Source organism: Polyodon spathula, chromosome 19, assembly GCF_017654505.1.
Source record: "Polyodon spathula isolate WHYD16114869_AA chromosome 19, ASM1765450v1, whole genome shotgun sequence".
NCBI lineage: Eukaryota > Metazoa > Chordata > Actinopteri > Acipenseriformes > Polyodontidae > Polyodon > Polyodon spathula.
In genome coordinates this window covers 31,840,992-31,850,444 of record NC_054552.1, presented here as the reverse complement: position 1 = coordinate 31,850,444, position 9,453 = coordinate 31,840,992, and positions in this window count along the sequence as shown.

Here is a 9,453-nt window from a genome sequence, read left to right as displayed (position 1 = left end):
TCATGAGTTATTATTCGATTATAATACCTGTTTAGATTGTAAGTACGGTTGTTTTATTTCATGTGTGGCGTGTAATTTGCTAGATTAGAAAGCATGAAGGAGAGTAACAAAATATAATACACACAGATAACAGTTTCTTCTGTTAGATACAGGCTTCTTACAAAAGGTGCTGTATATTCTGATTGAAGACTCCTGAACTGAAACTCAAAGAGGCGTGGAGTTTGAGACCCCACGCAGAAGAGATTCTGCCACAGCCGTAGAGATCAAATTACTGGGACATTGACAGTCAGTCAACTGTACTGGTGGCTAGATTTAAAAGAGCTATTTCTATAGTTTGCAATAGTGCTGATTATTTATTACATCATTTTTACAAATGGTAAAACAATTTTGCATGTGAACAAGGGCTGCTCTTTAATTCTGGTATATCTGTGTGTGCAATGTTACGGGATAACTCTATTCTCATATTTCAGGTATGCACGGCAACGGAGCAGCCAAGCCAAAGCTACAGATGGGAAACATCTGCATCCCAGTAGGGCTGTTACAGCCCAGTCTATACAAAATGCAGACCCAGGAATCAGCTGGAGCTATTCCAGTGGAGAGCATGATTGAAAATGCATTATTAGAACACAGTGATAATCGTTTTATTCCAGGCTAACATCTATTGCAGTGAAGCGTTCTGCTCCCACGGATCCCTCTTTGTATTATCGGGTATAGAGCCTGCAGAGAGACACTTTCCAGATCCTCTATGTCATGGAACCAGGAAATCCATGAAAAAGGGTGTTATTATAGCAATACATATCTGTGCCTAGCTATGTTTTTAAGTCGTGGAAAGACTGCCGCAGAATGAGCTGTGGAGTAATCTAAAGGGAGAGGCAATAAAACAGACCACAGCATTGCAATAGAAATCCATTCCAGGTAAAGAAAGGTACAGCCCTTTTTCACAGCTACATTTTCAGCTTGTTTTATTGAGAGTGGAGATTAACTTGCAATCTAGTTCCAATCCAGGTGTAATTTATTAATAGGTTTTAAAAATTATAGAAAAGTGCAAGTCTGCCAATACATGTGCCCAAGACAACCTATTACATCATTTTAACAAAGATATTAATTAGGCTCACTGTGGAATTATGGATAGAAAGAATGCAAGGACAACTGAAGCTGATTTGCTCTATTAATGGTACTTAATGGTTAGTAAACCACAATCCGCTTCTACAGGGTAGTTAAGCTGATTTTTCTATTTTTATTAAGCTTGTTAAGGATGCAGTTTCATTGTCAGCATGCACTGTACCAGAGTCTGGTACATACTGGTAAAGTCCTTTCTCCAAAGCTGCAGGACTTAAGAAGTGCCAAAGGTGAAAAAAGCTGTGATGAATCATGCAACGGCCATTAGACTCACAAGTCTGACATTTTGTCCACAGACACAGCTGGATTGTGTATCTCAATAAAAAAACAATCCTCAACTGAGTTCTCAACTGGAAGCAGAGGCTTCAGTGCAACTCTTCCAACCTGTGCTTGTTTTATAGTCTGTTCACCTCGCAAAGTCATTCTTCAGCTGTGAACATCCTGTTCCTCATCCCTTGAATACACTGAACGCCTCATTGAGCAAATTCCAGTCTTCTTGGTTTAAATATTTCCAGCACTGATGGGGAACGAAACCATTATTTAAACCCAGGTTAACGGGTCACCACTCAGGACTACAAAGGTGCCAAGTCCTAGTGCACTTGCTTTCATTTCTCTTACAACATCGTTTTCTGAGTCTGAGCCTGCAGGACACTACAGCTCAGGAAACCAGGAGCACTTCCATTGTGCCACTTCTGTGTAGTTCTGAAAATGGTATTGACCACTGCAATGAAGCTGCCCAGTTCACATTGGTTTCTATTGGCTTCCAAACCAACCTCAAATGGTGAACTGTTAAACTGGTCTGACTTCTGTTTCCTAGATACAGTGGTATTGTTTATATTGTCTTGATTCGGCCAAGCAAAGCCAACCATACAGATTTATGGAACTGTAGCCTTCGAATGAAACCCTGACGGCTCTTTGAGATCTGTGCTAAAACCAACTTTTATGGTTCTGCTTGACTTACTCCAGTTGTCTCTTATCTTGACTTGCCATAAACAATGTTAACCTGCAAATCTGCTGTACATCTAAGTTGCATATTGAAAACACATGGAAGAGCTGGTTTTCATACCTGTGTTTTGCAACGCTGTTCATTCAGGAACATCAATCTGTGTTTCTCCTGTCCACGCTAATTCCCTTCTAAAACCAAATGAATTCAGGCCATGACACATAATTCACTTTTCTTTATTATATTCTTTCAGTTGAATATGACTTTATTCAAGAAATTGTTCGCAGAGTTTCTCAAATTTGAATTGTTGGATGTTGTTTCTTAGAGAAAATCTCTGGACAATGTCACCTACAGTATGTCTAGTCGGTTGAAAAGCTGTCACAGAAATTCATATGCTTTAATCTGCCTGTTCTGCTTGACCATTTTCTGAACTCTTTATAATCAGTCACAGCCATGCACTACTGCTCAACATGTTTCTGGACATCATAATACAGTCTCCATAACTTCATGTAGACATATACAGTTACAGGTACGAAAGAGGAAACTCAATTAACTGTTAAATAATAAAGAACTTTATTAAGGAAAATATTGATAAATTAAATTAAAATTATATTCGTTATTGGAGGAGGGATCCCTGCACATCTGTTTATTACAGAGATTTGTATTTTTCTTAAATCCTAGTTTTCCCCAACAAAAAGTTTAATAAATCGATCTCTTAGTGAACCTAGGAGGCTCACCGCATAGTACAACACAGTTACCCTTATATGTAACGCTGAAAACACTTCCTTTCTAAGTGTGTGTATGAGGGGCACTAAAATGTTACACCTTTATGCCAAATTTTGCTTCTTACATAACCTTTGCAACATGTATACAGTAAATCATCTTTAAGATGGATTTCAAGACAGCATTTTTAATGTTCATCAAGTGAATCAGCAGTAGTCTTTAGTGGATACTCTATTGTTAAACCATACCTGTTTCCAATCTTTTCCAAACTCCCAAATCTGGAGTTGTTTAAATAGTGTCACTGTATGAGTGTCAGAAGACAGCTTATAAGATATATTGCCTTGTTGGGAAGATAGCACAGATGATTAAAACAGGGAGGAGAGAAGCATATTGTCAGTGTTTGAAATCTCTGCCAACCTCCCATTCCATCATTCTACCCTTCTGTTTACAGCAGAAGATCAAAGCTCCCCTATCACCTCACCCATTTATTAAGCAAAGTGGTGGTACAGGCAGGGAACTCACTTTTAACCTTAGATCAAATCACATAAACATCAAGCATATTTTAGACGCTTCCAATGCCAGAACAAATCATCAGTCAAATATCTAGTATCTTACTTGTCTTTCGATAAACAATACACCCAGTGATCGTCAAGGAAGGGATTGATATGTTACTTCACAACCCCCTTACGACCTCTCGGGGACCCCCAGGGAACCCCTGGTTGAGAGGCTTAGCGGGTGCATTGTGGCTCTGTGTTAGGCTGTGAAATTAGTGTGATTATAGATTTAAGCTGCAATGGAAATAAAGATCTTTATAAAAAAGCTTTTGAAACCCTTACATTCTTTGTGCCAGCAGTCATTGAGTAAAAGAATGGCCTACTGGGACTGATGAGAAATAGGAAGCATGCTGTAATATTGTCTTTGTCAATATTGATCATTGCCTAAGACGAGGATCTTGTGAAGGAAAGCCAGAATATATCTGTTGTTGTGATTCTGGCAGCTTGTTGGACCAGTAGATAAAAGTACTAAAGTTCTCATTTCTATATAAAGGTATAACAGAAAAACCCTGCAGATGCTCTTGTCAAAGGCCACCACCAATGTACTTTGTTAATGATGGATTCAAGTATAAACCCAGTATTGTTTAGTTCATTTCTGAGTAACAATCAACCCCATTGCTTTTAAGAGTGTTACAATCCCTTTTGTCTGTATGTTTTGTAAAACATATTACATCACTGTCTGGAACTTAATGGCTGTAATTGCTCGATGTTCTGCCGCTTTGCAAGACTCCCGCTATGTAGTGTTTGGTAAAGGTCATCTCAGCAGTATGATTGCTCTCACGCTCTACCCAGACTCGGCCAAGCATACCACCGCTGTCTGTTTATGCCATTTGAGCTGGCCCAGTAACAGAGGATGAGAGCATGCTTTGCAGAACAATTGCTGTTTTTTTCTGATATAATTAGTGTGATTTATGTTGATCTCATACCCAATAAGGATCGCTCCTAAACCCGTCACTCTGGCTGAAATACACTTATTATACAGTAAGAACGTATGCTAGGGCACAGCCGTGTAATTCCATATGTAAAATTGAACTGTCAAGCTTCTCCAACACTCATGATCATAATTATTTTGGTTACTAAACATATTCATGTTTAGTAACCAAAATACCAGTTTATTACAATATCAGTTTATTACAACATTTATAAACATACTGTTTTGTTATTCTTTTTTTTATGTAATCGGTATACAATATTGATTGAATTCAACGATTTCAATATAACGGCTATTAGGCATCACACAATTTCTGAGTGTGGATTTTAAATGACCTGGTATAGATATTGCATTTGGGATGAGTCATTAAGTTCTCCTCTCAGACAGTCATTGAGTGAATCACGCTAAAAACATGCTTGAAGAGCATGTGCATTAAACTAATGCATTCTGCACCTTGCAATGTTATTTATAGTGTGGAGGTTTGCTGTATAACCACAAGCCACATTGATTTTCATTGATTTATAGATCTATTTATTTTGATTTATAGATCTATTCATTCTTTAACCAGGAATAAACCTACTGAGACCGAGGCTTCGTTTAACAGTGTCCTGACAAGAGGACCAGAAACAGACAGCAGTGATTTCACATCACTGCAACACAGGTTCAGAAACACTTAGATTTCCAGCATTCATGGAACCTCCCTATTAAAATAAATCGCAATCATTGTTCTAGGTTAAGTTGATCCATTTAGGCAAAATATTTGATGTATTTGAGGTGCGTTCTATATTGTGTTCTTCTGTGGGTGTAACCCTAATATCACAGTACGCTATCAAGACAGAAAGACAAACGTGATTGTTCTGTACTACCTTCACCCAGACAGTGATAATTAGAAGGAATTGTCCAGCTTGGGTAGCCGTGAATGCATACTGTACTGGTCTCACACCTATCGGTCTCACCACAGCAGATGATAAGGAAGTGTTTATAGTGGCTTTGAAGTTACCTCATTCTGAAACTTAAACTATTCCTGGTTTCATGTAATACTCATGTTGTGCTTAACACTAATCTTTTTAGCAATTATACATCTCCATTATGCACACTGGACACTTTTGCCCTAAAGTTTTGTATTTATGAAAGTGTTCTAGACTGAATGTCAAACTTTCTTTTTTAATTCTTCAAAACATTTTACATCATATTAATAAACCATGAGTTAAAGCTTTGTGAATTGGGTTCAATACTCCATACAAATAGTTACGCAAAATATTTTATTCTTAGCTAAGAAACTAAGAGCATAGAATCAAATAATTGTAATATTATAAAATATTGTAATATATCATATAATGATACAAGGTAATAACAATATGTACTGTACCTGTAATGAAATGTTGGAGCATTTGTGCTTCCAGCCAAACATTTACAGCAAATATGCTGTTATTTCTATTTTGTGTGTAAAGTTTGCTAACGCATGAAAGTGTTAAAAAGGAAGTCACGGTGAGTGAAGTGAGGCATGCATTCCTTTACCTTGACAAGCATTATTTATACATGTCATCTGAACATTTCAAACAGGCTCAACAGTTTCAATCAAAGATTCCCTCAGCCACTGTCAGCTTCCTGTCAGTCAGAAAGGTTGCAGACAAGCGAAGGAGGTACAGTTTCCCCCTTGGAACCATGAATCTGGGAATGTCATTAACAAAACTCCTGGGTCCCCTGTCTCCTTCCAGTGCGCCAGGATTGATCTGCGCAGCTATCAGGAGTCTGGCCAGCCTCTGGAATAATAAATAATCCGTACTGAAAAACAACACAGCATACTTCCACACATGTTACTCATTCACTTTCACTGCACTACTCCAGGGCTCAAATAAGAGATTAAGAAAAAAAAAAAGAAAAAAAAAATTAAGATTCAACATCTTTGGGTACATACATTGGTTTGTGCTCTGTTATAACTGTCCTGTTTTTATTTTCATTTTCAGTTCTACAAAAAAACATATTTTAAATATGCATTTGTCTGCAGCACTGCACGGATGGTATTCACATTAAATTCATTAGCAAAGATTGGCCCAGCTGAATTGATTGAAAGTACCTGGAGAGCAAGCAAAGCCGAGAGTGGAATGAACGGAGAAATTCACAGCTTGACCACACATGCAACAGCTCCCAGGGTTTTATAACTAAAAAACGAAAAAAACAAATCTATTTAAGCAAAAGTACAATAGAACTGTGTGCAGCAACATACTGCAATAAGCATTCTAGCCCACTGCTCCGTAAAGCATCAAACAGGATGTTTGGCTTCATAAGTTTCACATGTTTTGGCAGATTATTTTAATAAGGACAATAAGCATTTATCAGTTGTACATAGTTCCCGGTACAGCTGAAACATTGTCACGACACACTTTCAGAAAATGCATCTACTGCATTATTTACACTGGTGCATCTGTCTGTATTGCATCAGAAACCATTAGCTCGCTCTTCTTACCTTAATGGGATTGCTGCAAACTCTAACGTTAAGAGAAGCGTGAATGGGTAGGTGGCTGTAAATGCTTCTGACACACAACCTTCCACCTCTCTGTGTGCACAAACAGGAACCAGATGAAAGTGGATGATAAATATATTGACATAACACTGTGACAGGGATAACCATTCCTGACAGATGCATCAGCATGGCAGCTATATCGTATTGCTTTTATCTGAATAGAATAACATTGAGGAATGTGTGGAATAAAAAAGCGATGCAAAGCCAGCTTTGTTTTGTATGATTCAAGCCCCCATGGGTGCAATAAGACATGTCTGTGGATTCTATACTAGTTTAGTTCAAACATATTGTGTCACTCCACTCTGTCAAGAAAATTAGAAAATGCAGGGCATGGTTGATGCCTCTAATCTAAAGATATGACTAATGTTAACTTTGGCCCATGTCATTTCGCTTCATAAGTGAACTTTCTTTTAGTTCCCAGGAAACAGGCTAAAAGCTAGCATCGGCCTTGCCATGGTTGGGTTTGAAATAAAGCTTTGATCAGATTGCGATACATTTAATTACAGCGTAATATCTGTAAGGCACGCTTTTACACATTTTAAGTCTGTGTGCAAGATTCAGGATATGTGTCCTGTACTCTAGTTATAGTAATATATAGAGAGAGCGTTTTTATTATATAAAAAGAATACTCCACGCACATGCATGGATTGCTGTGTCAGTTTCACTAATGTGGATGGCAGGTAAACAATAAGTATAGTACTCCATGGGTGCTAATGGAGCATTCCCTGTAACTAGAGTTCTTTTGCTGGGGTAGTATGGACAAGCTGAGCATTATACAAGAGATGCCAATTATACAAGGCATGTGAACCAAGCACTGCCCGCGCATACACTGGAAACAAGTCATGTTGTGAAATGTACGCTAGCTTCGTACGAAATTTATTTTACAACTCGTCTAGATTATTAAATATCAATATGCACCCAGCTGAGAGTTCAACCCTCACAATGGCATTACAGTATCCGAGGATCCCTGCAGTACAAACAAGTTACATGAGTTTATCTGATCCCATTGGGTGCACCTAATGGAGTCAGAGTGCTCCTACATTATTGATCTCGTTTCAACAAGGTCAATGAAATAGTGTTTAATGCTAATATTTATGGATTAAGTCAAATAATACACCAGCTGTATAACACTTAGCTCTTGAAAAGGCTGAACAACAATTGTAATCAGCCCTTTTTCACCGTGCCGCTGGAAACTACCCATGTAGACTGTAAGGGTATTGAAACAGATTATTATAATAAGGATAATCCATTCGAATTTCTGTATGCATGTGTCCCTCAAATGACCGTGATCACATTTTTAATGTATTAATTAAGATAATGTTTAATAGATGTATTCTGTGTTTGAGTCAATGCTGTGCATCTGTTTACTTTGCAACCAAGAGACTAATAAAATGCAAAGCCAAAGATGCTATTTATTGTTACATGATAACCAGTTCCAGTATGTATTAACATAGACTGGCAGTATAAATTGCAGCATGCTGGTAATCGGTAGAGGAGCCTCATGCGTTCCTATTTCTGTTTACTCCACTGTTCTGTACAGCCGGCTCAATGATATCTCCCCTTTAGCATGCTTGGTACAGGCAGATCAACAAACACAGGTATCTCAGCTTCTAATCTTTGTTATGTAATGGCTGTGTTGCCTGAGGTTTCTGCAGTGGACAGGGCAAACAGTAATTTCTGATCTATGACCTGCTGTTGAACACCCAGGTGACAGTGTGATTGAGACGGATTCAAATCATGGAAGTTATAGAGATGTGTACGTGTCAAAAAGGACAGTCAGTGAAGCTCTTCCCGATTATGATAAACAAACACAACAGATAAAAGCCTTGTTGTGGAGCAATGCAACACTGTTTTAAATTGAGCTTACCCTATGGAAACAAAAGATATAAAGCAATATACTGCAACATATTTTACACTATACTTTCAATTAAGCAGGCAGTACATCTTTTTTAGGGAAATGAAGTAATATATGAAAGCATGCTTTCAGTTTCTGAAAGAATTATCATAAGGAATTCTTGTAACTACATTGTATTCATGGGGCTGGAATCAAAGCTCCATTCTGGGGATTTTCATGTAAATTCATTTTACTGCACGATTTTGGTTACTGTACATGACTAAACATAACATGGCAGGATTTGTGCCCATTTGAAATGTCTTCGTTCCCCAGAAAAAAAAAAAAAAAAAGATTTCTTTCTTTTTTCTTTTAGCGTAATAAATATGAGGATTTTAACATGATTCTAACTGTTCTAATTTAAAACGGCCCAGCATTTTCTTTACTTGTGGCATTAAAATAACTACTAATAGCTAGACTTTATTTCCTTAACACTAGTCAGGTCTAACCGGTTTATCTGTTTCTAGCCCCTGTGTCATCTCACGTCAGCCACCACCGAATCTGGATGTAAATGTTGTTAGGCCAAAAGGTTTTATTTTTTACAGTTATTTTTATTTATGACATCTTGAGCAAGGGCTGAGAATGTCGTTATGTGCTGGGAGAAGGTACTGCAGCAGACATGGGTTTGAAATCTCCATGGTAACAGCCTCCAGAAGTAGAGAGGATGAGGTAGGACCAGCAGTAGCTGGCTGTCTCACAGGCTCACTACCTGAGACTCCTGGAGAAATAATTGTCACTGGTTAACACTGACAGAGTCTCATGTGCCAG